Source organism: Furipterus horrens, unplaced genomic scaffold, assembly GCF_987537825.1.
Source record: "Furipterus horrens unplaced genomic scaffold, mFurHor1.1.pri manual_scaffold_10, whole genome shotgun sequence".
NCBI lineage: Eukaryota > Metazoa > Chordata > Mammalia > Chiroptera > Furipteridae > Furipterus > Furipterus horrens.
The window spans coordinates 76,596,350-76,616,031 of NW_028327180.1; the positions used below are offsets into that span (position 1 = coordinate 76,596,350).

General features: G+C 42.7%; 1 protein-coding gene and 1 non-coding gene across 2 annotated transcripts in view; both read left to right on the forward strand.

Annotated features, from left to right (window-relative positions):
• The window catches only part of SPOCK1 (SPARC (osteonectin), cwcv and kazal like domains proteoglycan 1), a 488,267-nt gene that overhangs the window by 419,436 nt on the left and 49,149 nt on the right, over positions 1–19,682 (forward strand). The window lies entirely within an intron of this gene.
• Positions 2,155–2,293, forward strand: LOC150000758 (small nucleolar RNA SNORA29). The gene has a single exon (XR_016513831.1). It is a non-coding gene; the product is annotated as a small nucleolar RNA SNORA29 (small nucleolar RNA).

Genomic DNA, 19,682 nt, shown 5'->3' on the forward strand with positions numbered 1-19,682 from the left:
AGTTGTTTCCTATTCTTTTTCTGCTGTTCTAAATACTTCTTTTATAAACATCTTTATACCTACATTTTTACATCGTCGTCGGCAGCCGTCCGTCTCGAGAGACGATGGTGTAGCTTCTTAAGTGTCTATCTGCACCGCCGAGAATGGTTGTGCAGTCCGACTCGGGAGTGACACGGTATCTGTCTCCTCCCGTGTTGAATCGACATCTTACGATGACGCTGGAGTGTCCTCTCCAGTGAAGCTGAAGCTACAGAGCCTGGGCAGGGTGATATGGAGGGTCTGCTGTTGCCCATGCAGCAGACCCCTCCTCTCTTCGCAGCTGAGGGATCCAAGGGAAAGACGGAGTCAATACAGCTTGGCTTCAGGTGCGCCGCAGGAGTAGCCGGTGTTGACTACAACGTCAAACCGCCTTAGGGACTCCGGCTCCGGATTTTCTGTCGGGGTTTACTCCCTTAGCCTTTCCCCTGAAGAGGTATGCCGCAAGGCAGCGGAGGTTTTTTGGAATCAGAGTTTTCCTTCTCTGATGTGCCCTGACTGGAAGATCGAACCAGCGACACTTAGCTCGCAGGCCGACACTCAATCCACTGAGCCAAACCAGCCAGGGCTTAAAGGAAGAAGTACAACTGTCTTTATTCACAGATAACATGATTGTTCACACAGTAAATCTAATGGAATGTACTAGATTCCAATGGTAGTTCTTAGAACTAATAAATGATTCTGTCAATGTCGAAAGATACAATTTCAATATACAAAAATCAACTATTTCTTTATACTGGCAACAAATAATTAGAAATTAAAATTTGAGAACCAATATTATTTACAGTGGTATTTTTAAAATGGTGAAGTACCTAGGTATGTCTATGAAAACAAAAAGTGTGTAACACCTATATGAAAACTAAAAAATTGCTGAGAGAAATTAAAGAAGACCTAAATATAGAGAGATACATTGTGTTGTTGGGTTTGAAAAGCCAATATTTTTAAGATATGCATTCTTCCAAAATTGATTTCTATATTCAAGGCAATTTTTAGCAAAATACCAGTAAGATTTTTGCAAATATTGAAAAATTTAATCTAAAATTTATATGAAAATGCAAAGAATATAGAATAGCCAAAACACATTTGAAAAAGAATAAGTAGAAGAGCAAGAAATACATGATTAATAATTAGTATAAAGTTGCAGAAATCAAGACTGTGATATTGGCATAAAGTTGGGCAAATATATCAATCAAACAGAATAGCGAGTTTAAAAATAGACTCACACATACATGGACAACTAATTTTCCACAAAGATTCAGAGGCAGTTCAGTGGAGAAAAATAATAGTCGCTTCAAAAGCTGGTAATAGAATAATTGGATACACATTTCCAAAAAAAAAAAAGTTGAGATTTGATTCATACCTTGAACCACATGGAGAAGTTAAATAAATATAAATCTATATGTAACATCTAAAATTATAAACCATACAGGAGAAAATCTTTGTGAACATGGCTGAGGCAAAGATTCCGTAGATTTGATATCACAGTCCATAAAAGAACAAACTAATGAACTGAATTTTGTCAAAAATGAAAACATCTGCTCTTCAAAAGGAGAGTAGAAAAACAAGCCACAGACTGGGAAAAAATAGTTTTAAGTCATATATCTGATAAGAGATTTGTATCCAGAATATATAAAATATTCTCCAAATTCAATAATGAGAAAACAAATAATCCAACTAAAATTAGGAAATGTGTGAGTAAAGGCTGTACCAGAGAAGATGCATAGTTGAGCCATAAATGATGCCGACTGGCGATGCGACAGCATTATTTCCATGTATAATATTTGCAAATAAATAAATGTAATACACCACATAAAACGAAAGACAGAAATCATGTGATCATATCAATGGAGATGTTGACAAAGCACTTGATAAAGTACAGCACCCATTTATGATGAAAATGCTCAGCAAAGTGGAAGGGAGCATACCTCAACATAATAAAGTCTATACAGTAGTCCCTCTCTATATCGCAGTTCACTTATCACTGCCTCACTGTATCGCGGGATTTTTAAAAATATTATATTTAATTATTTATCGTGGATTTTCTGGTATATCACGGGATTTTGCAATACTGTATATGTATGTTATTAAAGTTATGTAGCTTTAAGAGTGTAGAATATGTTTCCCATTTGACTACCACATTTTCTCCTATAATAGATTTTAGTGGCTATGCTTATGGTATAGATTAAAATTGCCATGATCTGAAGGGGGAGGATTTATTTGTGTCTTCCTTCTCTATGAAATGGCTAAACAGAAAAAAAAGAAAGTAGAATATGTTTAAGAACATAAGTAGTGTTTATAAAAGTGTGGAAAAGGTTAACAAGGGAGGGGGAAAGGTTAATAAGGGATGAGGAATGGATTATAAGTGTGTGGAAAGGGTTTTTAAAACCTTAAAATATATATAAATACTAAAATAAATGTAAGGTTCTTATTTCGTGAATTTTCACCTATTGTGGGTGGGTCTAGAACGTAATACCTGCGATAAGTGAGGGAATACTGTATTGCTACATGGGATATCTGAAACTTTCCGCCTGTGTTTTCCTCTAGGACTTTCATGGTGTCACGGCTCACATCTAAGTCTTTGATCCATCTTGAGCCCATTCTGGTGTGTGGTTTTAGTTGGTGGTCCAGCTTCATATTTTTGCATGTCCCTGTCCAGTTCTCCCAACACCATTTGTGGAAGAGGCTCTTTTCACTCCATTTTATGTTCCTTCCCCCTTTGTCAAATATTAGTTGACAGTATAGACCTGGGTTTATTTCTGGGCTCTCTATTCTGTTCCATTGATCTACATGTCTGTTCTTATGCCAGTACCAGACTGTTTTGATTACCATGGTCTTGTAGTGTAGTTTGGTATCAGGTATTGTGATTACTCCTACTGTGTTTTTCTTCCTCAAGATTGCTGTGGCTATTCAGGGTCTTTTTTGGTTCCATGTAAATTTTTGAAGTAATTGCTCTAGGTCTGTGAAATATGTCATTGGTATTTTAATGGGGATTGCATTGAATCTATAAATTGCTTTGGGTAGTATGGACATTTTAATGATGTTGATTCTTCCCATTCATGAACATGGTATATGCTCCCATTTATTTGTATCCTCTTCAACCTTGGCCTAAAGTTTTTCCCTTGGTATTGCTTAATTTAAGATTAGTTCTTTTTGGTATATGTATATCGATTGTCCCCTTCTAAAATTGTGAATGGAAAGCCTGTTCTGTGAACTTATCAGGCAGGGAATGTGGGAACTTGCCTTAATAAGGAAACCTTCTAACTCACTGCTAAGAACGTATGAAGGCCCCTGAAATTAGTGCAGGCTCATAGGGTAGTCTTCCCACAGTGCCCTTCTGGGAGATGGCACTGAGCATCACAGCCTACAACCTGGGTACATGGTCCACCTGTAAAACATGTCCACAAGGACTCCCTCCAGCCTTGTTGGAGTGGACTATACTGCATATTAACTAATCCCTCAGTCGTAGGTTAAATGGTGCAAATCCATAAATTTGTTTTTTATTTTTAAAAGCCTCCTAACTTGTACCTCATTCACCTAACTGAACACCCCAGCCTATAGGAGACCTCAAATTAGCGTTACCTAGAACTTGGCTTTTGTCTTGACAGTTTTATATCACATGTCTTATCTTTGGATCTGTATTGACCTTGCTGAAAGAGATCAGAAAATGATCTATTTTGCCCTGGCTGGTGTGCGTGGCTCCGTGGATTGAGCACTGGCCTGCAAACCAAAGAATTACTGGTTCGGTTCCTACACAGGGCACATGCCTGGGCTTCAGGCAAGCCCCCACTAGGGGACATGCTAGAGGCAACCTACTGATGTATCTCTCCCACATTGCTGTTTCTCTCCCTCTCTTTCTCCCTCTCCTCCTCTCTCTCTAAAAATAAATCAATAAAATATTTTTTAAAGAAATTGTTCTATTTTGTTGGAATTATTTCCTAAGTAACTGTTAATATCAGTTTTATAAATGAATATAATTAACTCATAGACTGGCAGCTTTCTTTGAACTTTTCTTTTTTTCTTTATTCTAATCTCTGTCTGTAACTTGTAAATATCTGCCTATAATTGATGCAATGACCGTCCTTGGGGTCCCAGTCAGCTTCAGCAACAGATATTGTCATGCTTAGGAGCCAAGTAGCACCGATATAAGGTAAAAAGTAACAAACTGAAGTGTTGGGGAGGGAAAAGCTCGCAGGCAAGTCCCTCTAAAGAATCACTTTACCACAAAGCTGAGACTTTCGCACACAAGTATTAAAGGAAAATAGTTCCTAGAATAACTTATACATGTGATTAAAACACTCCATGTACTGAAAGTAGGGAGATTTCTTCAAGGGTTAGTCTGAGTATAATGTGTCAGAGGCCCCTCCTAGAGGTACTCAAGCCTGCCTGCTCCCTCTGTGCCACCATAAAAGGGTAGAATTGGAGCCAACATGTCACCGCACCCTCTGTACCTCTGCAGAAGTCCTCCCATCCAGAGGTTCCCAAGTGTGTTTAAAATATAAATTAACCAGCTTCATCATCACATCTCTCCACAGAAATGGTTCATTTAAGTAACACAGAAATGTACCTCAATTGCCTACTCAGGGTCACCTGAGATGTCCTTTGCGTACTCTGGAAATGGATGTTCAAAGTGTAAAGTTCCGTTGCAGCCTCACTGCAGATCCAAACCCATCACACCCAAGGCCACAGGAGGGAGGAATGGATCATCATGAATCTTTAGAGCAAGGCTCCTTCCGGTTGCCCTTTCCTCAGGCTCACCAAGTGCTCACATACCTGGAAACCCACATTTCAGCTCTCCTCTTTCCTATCTTATTGTTCCAAAAACCGAGTGAAGACAGAACATGAATTTTTAAGAGATTTTTTAATGAATCACTTTGATTAAGTAGTTGGCCACATAGTCTTCGTTACCCCAAACTCATCTATTTATTAACTACTTGTCTTATTGCCACTCACCGTGCTGGACACAGGAAAAACCATGGTCATCCTCCTGCCTTCGTGGGAAGGGCAGACAGTGAATGAGAACCAGGTGCCTGTGGTCAGTGCGGTGAAGATGACAGATGTGAAGGCCTGGGTGAGGCAGGTAGGAGTGGGTGGGTCAGGGAAGTTTTTCTCTAAGCAGATGATATTCGAACTATGACCTGGAGCGTGAGACTAAGACTTTTCATTTTATTTTATTCTATTTTATTTTATTGTTGCAACTTACATACTTTTATGTCTAATAAAGTAAATATCAATCTTTAATATCCAACATAAACAAGAAGCTCATTGGGCAGGGGGGCGGTGGAATCCCTTTTTTTTTATTCCAGAGCCAAAGGGTTGTGAGACCAAAATGTGAGAAAACCACTGTAATTTACCCCCAGCCACGCACACCTGGTCGACGCCCTGCTGTGACCTCATAGGTGCCACTGTGATGCAACTGCAAAGCCCACCCTATATATTCTGCCGTGGAGGGGCTGAGATTTTGTCCGTTAGAGCCCAGGGAGCTGATTGTGGTGACCTGTTGGACTAGGACTTGCGAGCTTTGTTCTTGCCTCTTGCCGTTCCTTTGCGAGTTTGTTTTCTTTTGCTTACTGGTTTGGTTTTGTTCTGTTTTGTATCATTTCTTTTGCATTTTTTTCTTTTCCTTTATTATTTTTCTTTCTTTTAATTTTTCTTATTTGTTTTTCTTTATCTTTTATTATTTATTTATTTTTTTCTTTTTTTTTTTATCTTTTGTTTTTGTTCTCATCTTGTAGCCACCATGGCTAATGACCTTGCAGCCACCACTGACCTTCAGGAGCACATAATTGGCGATTACATGCTCCTGCGCACCATTGGCAGTGGGTCCTTTGGCAAGGTGTGGTTGGCCACGCACTTGCCAACAGACACAGAGGTGGCTGTCAAAGTCATTACTCAGTGCTATGTCAGTGATTATTATGAAGAAGTTGATTGTCATAAGCAATTAAATCACCCAAATATCGCACAGCTATTTGAGCTGATTACCACCAAGGAGAAAAGGTACCTCTTCATGGAGCACGTCAGCGGAGGGGACTTACTCACATACTTAGACAACTGCGGCCCCATGACCGAGTCAGCAGCCCGACCCATGTTCCGGCAGCTCGTATCGGCACTTCAGTACTGTCACCAGAAGAAAATCGTCCACCGGGACCTGAAGCCAGAAAACATCCTGATGGACGGTGAGAGGAACGTCAAAATAATAGACTTTGGATTTGCTAGGGACTGTGTGGACTACACACTAAGCAGCTTCTGTGGCACCCCGCGCTATATGGCCCCGGAGATCTTCCGGCGTGTCAGCTATGACGGCCCGAAGGTGGATGTCTGGGCCCTGGGGGTAGTTCTGTTTCAGATGATGGTGGGGGTTTTGCCATTTGGGGGGGTCAAGTTTAAGGAGTTGAAGAGTAAGATCCTGAGTGGGGAGTTCCAGGTACCACTGTCTCTATCCGAAGAAGGTCGAAATCTTTTACAAAAATTATTGACCCTCGACCCCAGGGAAAGGCCCTCCCTGGACGACGTGATGCAAGACCCATGGGTCAACATGGGCTGGGGGGAAGAACTGAGGCCGTACAGCGAGCCGCCCTGGGGTGACCTTGACCCCGAGGTGACAGGCAGAATGGAGGAGATGGGGTTCGGAAAGGGGCAGATCCAGAGGTCATTGACCCAAAGGACATATGACAGGGTCATGGGAACCTACCTGATTCTGAAAACCACCGCCAGGATGAGGGTCCGCACCATCCGGGTTAGGCCCTGCCCCTCCCCCGTCTCCAGCGGCGGGGAGAACACAGCGGGGCCTGCTGGTCCCTCAAGCCGCCTGCGGTCAAGGACGGATGTTCCCCCAGCGGAAGCCAGCCTGGCGTCCGGGACCGGCACTTCCCTCCCCGGCCCCCAGGCCAGGACGGCCACCCCCAGCCCCGCCCTCCAGTGTGACCCCCCTGGCTCCCCCACCACCCCCCGCCGCGACAGCGCCGGCAACAGCGCAGGAGCCCCGGAAGGACCCGCCGAGGAGAACCGCGTCCCGACTGCACAGCCCGACGGCGGGAGCCCGGGCTCTCCCTCTGCCCCCAGTCGGGGCTGGCGGGGGGCGGTTCGCAGGATCTTCCGGAGGTTCTTAAAGTGTGTGTGCTGTGGGCCGTCCGCGCGCAAGCAGCGGCGCAGAAGGAAAAGAGTCGCGCCAACATAAGTTCTGAAGTTGTGGGCGGCCCACGGCACCCGGAGGAGGACACACAGCTGCGGTGAGAGCGGCGCCGGAAGCGCACACCGTGACACCGTGACACCGTGACACCATGCGCGCGTGCAGGTGACAGGGCCCGGCCCGGTGGGCGACGCCGAGTGCGAGCTGCCGCAGCGTTCTCCGCACGGGACTCCCACCAGGAGGGGATCCCGCATCTCATGGACTGTGTTCTCCTGGGGCCCTTGTCCCCTCCCCTGCTCCCCTTTGCTCCCATGTTTGTGGTGGTTCTTCATACAGTTCTTGGTTTTTGCAGATTTTGTAATAAACTTGATGATTGGATCCAGAAAAATGTTTTGGATACTTTGTTTCTCATCCTCTCTGCACAGAATTGGGGCTGAGCACACGGTGTTTGAGAAGCGTGCAGTGATGTGGTACATACGTGGGCTTTGCCATGGGAACTCCCAATAGGAATGTGGTTTTATGGGGCAAAGGCCCCTGGGTCAGCATGGGCCAGGGGCAGGGTCTGGGCATGCTGGGCAGGTTCCAGACGCCAGGGCCCAGCAGGGGGTGAAGCAGGCAGCGGTCTCTGCTGTCGGGCAGGCAGCTGACAGCCTGGGTGCTCTGTGACATCAGCAGGAGCCACCTGTCCCAACCTGCTGGCTTTGCTTGCTTCCCTCTGGGCTGGTGTCATTGTCCCAGGGGCTTTCCCTTTATACAGTCTGACCTGTGAAGCGCTGGAGGAAGAGTGCTCCAGGCTGAGGACGCAGCCGAGCTCAAGGCCACCAAAGCCCAGTGAGCTGGGGTGAGAGCAGCAGGAGACGTGGCCGCAGACGAAGGGCGGCCCTCGTGGGCCACGGGAAGGGCGTGGGCTTTACTCTGAGAACAGTAATGAAACCCATGAAGGGTATTAAGCCAGGAAGTAATGTGATCCCATTTATGTTTTAAAGATAGTACATTGTGGTGAATATTCTTCCTCTGCAAACATTTTAATCTATCACTACATATTATAAGATTACATATAATATGATTCACTAGGCAGGGCAGTTTTTGTTCTAAGCACTGAAGAAATATGAGTCAGAAACTATGCGTCTTTCTCACTTTAGTCCTTACCACCCCTGTCCCATCAACACAGAGGAACACAAATTAATTGAATGTTTTAAAGGGAAAACACTACATGCCTCTGCAGAGCTGATTCTTTCATTGTTCTTCCATCACTGATCAGCTGATCTTCTTGCCCTGGGCATTGAGGAAACTGCCCGTGGTCCTGTGATGCATCTGTCCCCATTCCCTGAGATCCCAGCAGTATATGGCACAGACCTGCGTGTGACTCATCACTTTGCATTTGTCATTCAGTGGTTCCCTTGCCCCTTGCCCTCATCCTCCATTCCCCGAGTTCTTGGGGGCTGGGAACTATGTCACTCCCCTTTGTATTTCCCCTCATTATCAGAGCGCCAGGTCCAGAGTGGGTGCTCAGAAAACGGTGGACAGGCGAACCATCAACCCTGTGACCATACAGGGGACTGTCCCCAGTCAGAACACATTGGGGTGTAAAAGGGACTGTGGTGAACGATTGTGCTGCAACAACAGTGTAAAGCTGGGCTGGGCTTGAACCGGGATGTACGCGCCTCGGCGAACATTGTGAAGCCTTATGAACAAAATGGTGAAATTTCTAGTTCTGGGATCTTTCAGAAGGCCCTCCTACTCACTCCATTTGCTGGCGCTGCTTTAGGCCGATGGTCCTCACCACATGGCAGACGTCATAATATACACAATGTTTCTAAGTAGCAAGGGCATCAAGGTGAAGTCACATAGATTCACGTTTTCACACCGTGATCTCCTTTTCAAGTCTACTCTGGTATTTTTCATTCCTACAAAAAGAAGCTCTCAGTTTGGTGCTAGATTATCTTTAACCCCCTCACGCCCTCACTAATCTTTATTTTCAAATGAAAAGTAAACAGGCCTCAGGATCAGGACCTTTGAATAAGAGATGGTACTTGCCAAGGAGCCCTGGTTTCTTTTATTGGATAATGGTATTAGAAATCAAGACCCGGGTGCTAGATATACCCATTGCTACTCTGTGACACTGCTTCTAGTCTCGACTGACAGTGCAGGAACATATGTGTGTGTACATTGACCTGTGTATATATAAATGTAACACGATAAAATTAACAGTATATGTATAAATACCGTAAAAATAGTATAACCATCTTTTTTTATTAACAGTATATGTATGAATACCATAAAACTAGTGTAACCAATTATTTCAATTATGCTAAATATGAATTCATACTAGTGTCTCCAATGTGTTAAGATATGGATTGTTCTATATTTTCCCTTTCTTATCTGTAAACTTCTTCTGCAATCGTGAAAAATCTGTTACGACTGTCTGCCATTCATTTACTTAATTGCCCAATTCCCATGTGCCTATACAGGAAATTCAGAATTGTTAACCTGTATCATGTGGGACACGATATACTGACCACTGAACAGCGCTTATGCACAGTTTCTTCTGCCTTCAGTCTCACAGACTCCGTTCATTTCCATGGTTACTTAGCTCAGCACCTTTTCCTTCCATCCTCTCAGTGAGATTTTTTTCTCCATACATTTGTAATATGATTGGATTGTTTATGTTCTTCTGTTTTTTAAAAAAATTCTTTAGTTTCATTATGTTTTATTCTCGATACATTCTTCAGACCTATATTCCAGTTCATTAATTCTCTCTTTAACTGGGTTTACTGTACTATCATAAACCTTGGGGTTCTTCATTTTGATTATTATATTTTTCAGTTAAGTATTTTTCGGGGGGGTAAAGGGGGGTTTGCTGGATCATTTATTAATTTATTTTGCTTTCATTTTTTTCCCCCACTAAAATTTTTGTTTGTTTTTCTATTACAGTTGTCCCACTTTTTTTTCCTAATGCTTCCCCACTCCCTGTCTACCCCTTCTCCCACAATCAGTCCCCACCCAATTGTCTATATCCATGGGTCATTTATACATGTTCTTTGACTATTCCCCTCCCTTCTTACCCTCTTCTCTGCCTCCCCCCTGCCCCCTTGTCACTGTTAGTCTACTTCTTGTTTACATGCCTCTGACTCAATTTTGCTCATTTGTTTGTGTTGTTCATTAGTCTCCTGTATTTGGTGATATCATATGGTATTTTTCTTTCATTGCCTGGCTTATTTCACTAAACGTAATTCTATCTAGTTCCATCCATATTGATGCAAATGGTAGAAGTTCTTTCTTCCTTTCTGCTACATAGTACTCCGTTGTGTAAATGTACCACAGTTTTTTGATCCACTCATCTACTGATGGGCACTTAGATTGTTTCCAGCACTTGGCTGTTATAAATAATGCTGCTATGAACATAGGGGTGCATAGGTTCTTTTGTATTGGTGCTTCAGGATTCTTCGGATATGATTCTAGCAATGGAATTGCTGGATCAAAAGGCAGTTCCATTTTTAGTTTTTTGAGGAAATTCCAAACTGTTTTCCATAGTGGCTGCACCAGTCTGCATTACCACCGGCAATGCACTAGGATTCCCTTTTCTCCACATCCTCGCCAGGACATGTTGTTTGTTGATTTGTTGATGATGGCCATTCTGACTGATGTGAGGTGGTATCTCATGTGGTTTTTATTTGAATCTCTCTGATATTGAGCATTCTTTCATATGCCTATGGACCCTCTGTGTGTCCTCTGTGGAGAAGTGTTTGTTCAGGTCCTTTGCCCATTTTTAAATTGGGTTGTCTGTCTTATTGGTATTGAGTCGTATAAGTTCTTTATATATTTTAGAGATCAGTCCCTTGTCTGAGCTATCAGTGGCAAATATATTTTCCCATATGGTTGGTTCCATTTTCATGTTGCTTATGTTTTCTTTTGCTGAGCAGAAACTCTTTAGTTTGATGTAGTCCCATTTGTTTATTCTTTCCTTTATTTCCCTTGCCTTAGGAGATATATCAGTGAAAATAAAGTAGTCCCTCTCTATATCGCGGTTCACTTACCGCGGCCTCACTGTATTGCGGGATTTTTAAAAATATTATATTTAATTATTTATCATGGATTTTTCACTATATTGCGGGATTTTGCTGTACTGTATACGTATGTCATTAAAGTTAATAGGTTTAAGAGTGTAGAATATGTTTAAGAACATAATTAGTGTTTATAAAAGTGGAAAGCTTAATAAGGAGATGGGAAAGGTTAATAAGCGACTGGAAATGGTTTATAAGGTGTGGGAAGTGTTTATAAAGCCTTAAAATATATATAAATACTAAAATAAATGTAAGGTTACTACTTCGCTGATTTTCACCTATCATGGCGGGGGGGTCTAGAACGTAATACCCATGATAAGTGAGGGAATACTGTATACAAGAAACCTACATCCAGCATCATACTCAATTGGCAGAAACTAAAAGTTTTCCCCCTAAGATCAGAAGCCAGAAAGGGTGTCCACTTTCACCACTTCGATTTAACATAGTATTAGAAGTTCTAGCCACAGTGATCAGATAAGAAAAAGGAATGAAAGGCATCAAAATTGGAAAGGAGGATGTAAAATTGTCATTATTTGCAGATGACATGATAGTGTACATAGAAAACCCTATAGGTGCTACCAAGAAAACTACTCAACCTAATATGTGAGTTTGGCAAAATAGTGGGATACAAAGTCAATATTCATAAATCAAAGACTTTTTTTGTACACCAACAATGAAATATCAGAAATAGAAACTAAAAAAGAAAAATCCCATTTACTATAGCAACAAGGAAAATAAAGTACCTAGGAATAAACTTAACCAAGGAGACAAAAGACCTGTACATGGAAAACTACAGAACATTGAAGAAAGAAATTAAAAATGATACAAATAAATGGAATCATATACTGTGTTCATGGATTGGAAGAATTAACATCATTAAATTGTCCATAATACCCAAAGCAATTTATAGATTCAACACAATCCCTACTAAAATATCAATGGCATATTTTACAGATCTAGAACAAATATTTCAACAATTTATATGGAACCAAAAATGACCCCAAACAGCCTCAGCAATCTTGAGAAAGAAGAACAAAGTAAGATGAATCACAATACCTGATATCAAACTATATTACAAGGCCACTGTAATCAAAACAGTCAGGTACTGGCATAAGAACAGACATATAGATCAATGGAACAGAATAGAGAGCTCAGAAATAAACCCAGGTCTCTATGATCAATTAATATTTGACAGAGGGGACAGGAGCATAAAATGAAGCAAAAATAGCCTCTAGACAGGGACATGCAAAAAAGTGAAACTAGGCCACCAACTTACACCATACACCAAAATAAACTCAAGATGGATCAAAGACTTAAATGTAAGCCATGACACCATAACAGTCCTAGAGAAAACATAGGCAGGAAAATTTCAGATACCCCATACAGCAATATTTTCATCAATATATCTCCTAGGGCAATGGAAATAAAGGGAAGAATAAATAAATGGGACTACATCAAACTAAAAAGTTTCTGCTTGGCTAAAGAAAAATCAACAAAATGAAAAGGGAACCGACCGTATGAGAAAAACTGTTTGCCAATGATACCTTAGACAAGATTTTATCTCCAAAATATTTAAAGAACTTATACAACTGAACTCCAGGAATACAAACAATCTAATTTAAAAATGGGCTAGGGAGACTTCCAGCCAAGATGGAGGCATAGGTGGACATGCTGTGTCTTCCTCACAACCTAAGAGGGATTTACAACCACTTCAAAACTAAAGAAACTCAGAAGATCCAGAAAATCGAACTACATAGAAGTTCAACAAACAAAGAAATAAAGAAGAAATATTCAGCCAGACAGGTAGGAGGGGCAGAGATGGAATGGAGAGAATGAGGTGTGGGGGTGCAGCAGCAGCTGTGGGGGTGGTCCTTGGTGGTGCCAATAGTGGCAGCAGCAGTTGGCGGGAGCAGCAGTGGCACAGGGACTGTATCCATGGCAAAAAGTGCAGTCATACATTTTAAACTGGTAAGCGATCCCAGCCCCAGTCCAGACTACGCAGCTCATGGTTCCAGCACCAGGGAAAATACAGCCACATTGCTTCTGACTCTGAAAACCAGAGGGGGATTGGGGCAGAGGAAGAAGCTGCCAGTCTTTCAATGGAGGCAGCTTGTTTAGTACAGGAAGGGAGAGAAGTGCTTGGAAAAGGGGTGAGTGAGGGACAAGGGGCACTGTTTCCTCTCAGACCCCTCCGCCACATACAGCGCCACAATGTAATGAAACAGATTACCAGCACTGATGAATACCTAAGGCTCTGCCCCTTACAATGTAACAGGTGTGACAGCTCCTACCTAAGATACAGAGGCAAGCACAAAAAGCTGTCAAGATGAGGAGACAGAGAAGTATGGCCCAAAAGGGGGTGCAGATCAAGGTTCTAGTGGGAGAACTGAGCAACAAGAAGATTACCAACTTAACAGACACAGAGTTCCAAACACTGGTGAAAATGATGCTCACAGGCTTGATAGAAAAGATTAGGCATGACAGAGAAGAAATGAAGACTATACTAAGTGAAGTGAAGGAGAATCCACATGAAACTAGTGGTGAAGGAAAGGAAACCAGGGTTCAAATAAACAAATTGGAACATAAGGAAGAAATAAACAGTCAACCAGTACAGAAGGAAGAAATAAGAATTGAAAAAAATGAGGAGAGGCTTAGAAACCTCTGGGATATCTTTAAACATGCCAACATCCAAATCATAGGGTGCCAGAAGAAGAAGGAGAAGAGCAAGATATTGAAAAATTATGTGAAAAAATAATGAAGGAAAACTTCCCTAATTTGGGGAGGAAATGGACATACAGGTTCAGGAAGCACAGAGAGTCCCAAACAAACTAGACCCAGGGAGGACCACACCAAGACACATCATAATTAAAATACTAAAGGTTAAAGAAAAAGAGAGAATCTTAAAAGCAGCAAGAGAAAAGCAGAGAGTTACCTACAAAAGGGTACCTATAAGACTATTAGCTGATTTCTCAAAAAAACTTTGCAGGCCAGAAGGGACTGGCAGGAAGTATTCAAAGTGATGAGAGTCAGGGACCTACAACCAAGACTAATCTATCCAGCAAAACTGTCATTTAGAATGGAAGAGCAGATAAAGTGCTTCCCAGACAAGGTAAAGCTAAAGGAGTTCATCATCACCAAGCCATTATTATATGAAATGTTAAAGGGACTTATTTAAGAAAAGGAGGATCAAAATTATTAACATTAAAATGACAACAAAATCACAACTGTCAACAACAGAATTTAAAAAATAAAAACAAACTAAGCAGCCAGAGTGGGAACAGAATCATAGGTATGGGGAGCATGTGGAGGGTTGTCAGCTGGGAGGCAGAAGAGTGGAGAAGGAGGGAAATGGTGCAAGAATTAATGAGCATAGTGGGAGGGTGAAGAATAGACAGGAGGATGTTAAGAATAGTACAGGAAAGGGTAAAATCAAAGAACTTATATGCACAACCCATTGACATGAACTAAGAGGGGTGGAACTGCTGGAGGGAGGAGGGGTGCTGGGCAGAGTTGAGCAAAGGGAAAAGAAATTGGGACAACTATAACAGCATAATCACTAAAACATACAAAACAAAAATGAGCAAAGGACCTGAATAGACACTTCTCCAAGGAGGACATACACAGGCTTATGAAAGGATGCTCAACATCACTAGCCATCAGAGATGCAAATTAAAACCACAGGGACATACCACCTCACACAAGTCAGAGTGGCCATCATCGACAAATCAACAAACAACAAGTGCTGGCAAGGATGTGGAGAAAAGGGATCCCTAGTGCACTGCTGGTGGAAATGCAGGCTGGTGCAGCCACTGTGGAAAACGTTTGGAATTTCCTCAAAAAACTAAAAATGGAACTGCCTTTTGATCCAGCAATTCCATTGCTAGAATTATATCCAAAGAATCCTGAAACACCAATTCAAAAGAACCTATGCACTCCTGTGTTCACAGCAGCGTCATTTACAATAGCCAAGTGCTGGAAACAGCTTAAGTGCCCATGAGTAAATGAATGGATCAAAAAACTGGTACATCTACATAATGGAATACTACGCATCAGAAAGAAAGAAGGAACTCCAACCTTTTGCGACAACATGGATGGAACTGGAGAGTATTATGCTTACTGAAATAAGCTAGGTGGCAAAAGACAAATACCATATGATCTAATCTAGTATAGGAATCTAATGAACAAAAACAAACAAACGAGCAAAACAGAAACAGAGGCAAGTAAACAAGGAGCAGACTGAAAGTGACCAGAGGCAGGAGGGAGGGGAAGAATGGGGGAAAGAGGGGGAAGGGTCTAGTCAAGGAATTAATATAAATGACCCAGGGACATGGACAACAGGATAGGGATTGACTGTGGGATTGGAGGTCAGGGCAGTGGAGAGCAATGGGGGAAAATTGGGACAACTGTAATAAAACAACAATAAAAAAGAAATTTAAATTTTTTTTAAAAATAAAGAAGATGCACAGATGGTAAATAAGCCCATGAAAAAATGCTCAACATCATTATTCATTAGGCAAATGTAAATCAAAACTGCATTGTGAGACCTCTAGACACCTATTTGATTGAGGATGTGGAGGAAATAGACCTCTAATACACTGCTGATGGAAATGTAAAACAGCTTCTTTGGAAAACATGCTGGTAGTCTTTTATGGAAGTTTAACATACACCTATCATATAATGCAGCTATTCCACTTCTAGGCATTTATCCAAGAGAAGTGAAAGCATATGTGCATACCAAGATGTCTACAGATGTTCATAGCAGTTTTATTTGTCATGTCTATCATTGGGTGAGTGTATAAACAAACAGGTTTACCCATACAATTGAATATTACTTAGCAATAAAAAGAACCATGATACATGCAACAACATGGATGAATCTCAAAACAATTATGCTCAGTGCAAATAGCCAGACCAAAAAAAAAAAAAAAAAAAAAAAGAGTACATACTCTGTGATTCAATTTCTATAAAGTTCTAGTTCATTTTTACATATCTTTGATTAAATGGCCATGATGACATGGCCACATCAAAGATTAGGTCTTTTGATCCATACTGCCGGCCTCCCTGCCCCAGATGGCGGCTGCCCTTTTGCCTGTATGCTTGCCAATACTGGCTATTGTTGTAAAAGGCACACATTTTCTTTCAATGTCGCCTATTTGTAGACACTCCCCAGAATTGATTCTTATTTCAGTTTGTATTACTTTGATTACTAGTGAGGATGAACACCTTTCTTCTTTGGTGATCTGTAGTTCTTTTTGAATTGCTGTTCGGGCCCTTTGCCTTGGAGGCCCTGTTAAACATCTTCAGTCTGCACTGAGTTGCTGAGGTGTAGTTAGTTGCTCATGGTTCGTTAAGCTGCGTTGAGTCATCTTGGGTGAGTTTTTTAAATTGGCCATTTGTTGAGCAATAAATGTTTGCTGAATAAATGCTAAATGAGTCATAATGAAGTAGTTTGATGGTCTTAGGGCCAAGAACTAACGGCTGTCACCCAAGGAGTGGCAGGACATTGCTTCATCTGTTCATCCATTCAGCAGCCATCATTCTGCCCAAAATAGTTTCTGAGTGCCAGCCTGTGTTTTAGGCTTCAGTCCCTGCTCTTGAGAAATTCAGTCTAAAGGAAGGGTATTTACAATACAGTGCATTTGCCAGTGCATTAAAGTTCATGAGTCATCCTTGTTTGTGATGCACTTTGACCTATAGGAAGTACACATGATTTCATGAACTAGCAGAAGCTTCTTGGCTCACCTTTTTCTGGGGGTATGTGCCCCTTCTCTTCCTACCTGCTTCCTCTGCAAGGAGTTTGAGCACTGAGCAGGTCCAGTTCAGTTTGCAGAAAACAGAACAAAATCTCCAGCAACTTTTAAAAGAAAAGCTAATAAATTTGGTTTCTTCTTGACCTCCATCTTGGCCCCCAGCATGATCACTGACCTCTCTGCAAAACTAGGCTTGAAAATCATTGTCCAGTCAGGTGTGCAAGGACTTTGGGGCCAGGTAGACCTGGAGCCTGATTCCAGCTCTTGGGCTCATTATTCATCTTTTCTGGATCTTAATTCCCTAGTATTTAAAATTGAGAAATAAACCTTACTTTACCTTACCAGTGTTGTTTTAATGATATCAGGATGATGATTTCAAGTGTCTGGTGCAGAGCAGATGCTAAGTAATAGCTGTCACCATTATTAGTAGTAAAGTCACATAGGTTTACCATTAAGGAAGGACAGCCGGTTGGTTACGACAAAAGATCATCTAAGTTGTCTTTTACTTCAACAAATTTAACACATTTTGATTCTAGTTGGTACTTAGTTTTATAGATCTGAAACTCAATTTTATTTTCTCATTGAGAGTCTCTTAGTTATGAAGTCACGTTAACCAAGTTCTCTAGAGACGATTGTATAAACCAAAAACAAGACAGCTTATTTAGTCTGGACAGTTGTCAAATAGATGGGGAGTGGAATACTCACACATAGGTCAGCCCTTCTTTCCCCACAGGAGAGCTCCGTGAGAGCCAGATTATATAAGTGCTGTGTGAGCAGGAGGTTGGGACCCCCACCCCCGCCCCAGCTGAGATGGCTTCAAGACGTGTTCTTACAGGGTTAGTTCCATCGCCTTCAGGGAGAGTCTTGATGGGCACTGCCTGCACTTGCCTCTCAAGCTCATTTTCTTCTTGGTTCTATGCTGATACTTGCTTTTCTGATTGACACATCACCCATCTGGCTGTGCTGTTGTCTTTAAACCATTTATTAATTACCACTAAGTCTCATTCCAGAATTGAGTCTCTTTAGATATTTTGCTTGTGTCTAATTGCATATTGATTCTGTCACTCACCTCTCTGAGGTCAATTTCTCTTCCCGAGAGCCCTTGTGTGGGGGCAGGTGAGAGGTGCTTGCATACCTCTCTGCCCTAGCCCTGACTCATTTGCAAACTTCCTCCCTGAAGCTGTGATACGGAGTATGAAACCCACCCCAGGGGTGACATCCCCACCAACACATATAATACGTGATCTCCTTGTGTCCCCAGGAGGCTGGGAGAAGCCTCAAGAACCTCTGCTGCTCAGAGGTGCCACTGAGCCTGTGGGGGCCACCCTGCAGGCACCAGCCCCATGCTGTCACACTCGAGGTGTCAGCATTCCCTGCTAGGTCCTGTATTCTGTCATTTAGAGTCAACAAGTGGCAGCAGTGTGTATTACTTTTCCTCTGGGACATAGCATTTTGCTCGGTGAGTCTGGCTGAGATTATTTTTCTACTCCATTTCACATGGAGTTTCACGTGGCTGGAGAACACGCGTCCTCTCGCTGAGTTGCCACTCATCCAGCCTTAGGCAGTTCACCTCCCACAGAGGGGCCTCGACTCATGGCTGTGGCGGGGGTTGGGGGGGGGAGGGACACAAGTCTTCTCTGACAGGGCACCCTCTGATGTGTCAGAGTCACCCTGGCTTAAAGAGAGGAGTAAAGGAGGTGTGGACATCCCAAGGCAAAAAGGTCCTCTTCCCGCCAGCCACGGCATTTCTGAGGAAAATGTGGGAAAGTTGGTGTCCTGTAGTTTGAAGGAGACCAGAGTCTGAGGGTGATACATTTATTCAGAGACACCCTCTCTCCCCATCATCTGCCCTGTGGTCCATCCCATCATCCTCATCAGATCCCTGCCCCGCTTGTCTCCTGCCTACTCACATACAAGGGAGAACGGGGGGCACAGAGGGGCGGGGGCCCAGGGGCAGGAGGGGAGACCCCAGCCAGCCACACCTCTGGTGAGCTAATCTGCCTGCAGTAGGGCTGACGGGAGTGCCCGCTGCCTGGGCGGGCGGACTCTGTTACAGCTTTCACTGCACCGCTCGGTCAGTCCGGGGCTGTGCTGTTCCACGTGACGGCCACTAGCTGCATATGGCTACAGAAATGAAATAAAATTAAAACTTCAGTTCCTGGGTCACACTAGCTGCACTTCAAGTGATCACTGCCACCCTTGGCCAGCGGCCACCCTGTTGGTGACAGAACATTTCCGTCGCCACAGAAGGTGCTGTCAGCGCTGCTGGGAACTGATCGTTAGCTTTACAAAAGGCGCACCTCGTGGGCTCCTTTAACACCGCCACATTTTTAGAAGCATTGCACTGATGCAGGGCTGGCCTTAGAGCTGGCCGGCTGCATTATTCATGTAAATCGGGGCCTGTTGGTCTCTGAGCACATTGTCTTGGTGACTTGCACATTGCCACTAAAAAAGATCAGGTTCAAAAAACAAAAAGCTTGAGGAGAAAACCTCCTGCTGTGGAGCAGTCCTAGCACCCTGAGGCTCTCGTTAGGAATTCCTGCCACTGTCACTCCAGCCCAGTCCTTGCCCTCCAGCTATCTAGACCTGAGTTCCAGATTTAGTCACCTGCGAGCTCTTCAGAAAATGTAACAATCATACAAATATGTGAGTTCAGTTGTTTTTAGAATGAAGATTTTATTCACTCAGTAGGTATTTATTGAATGC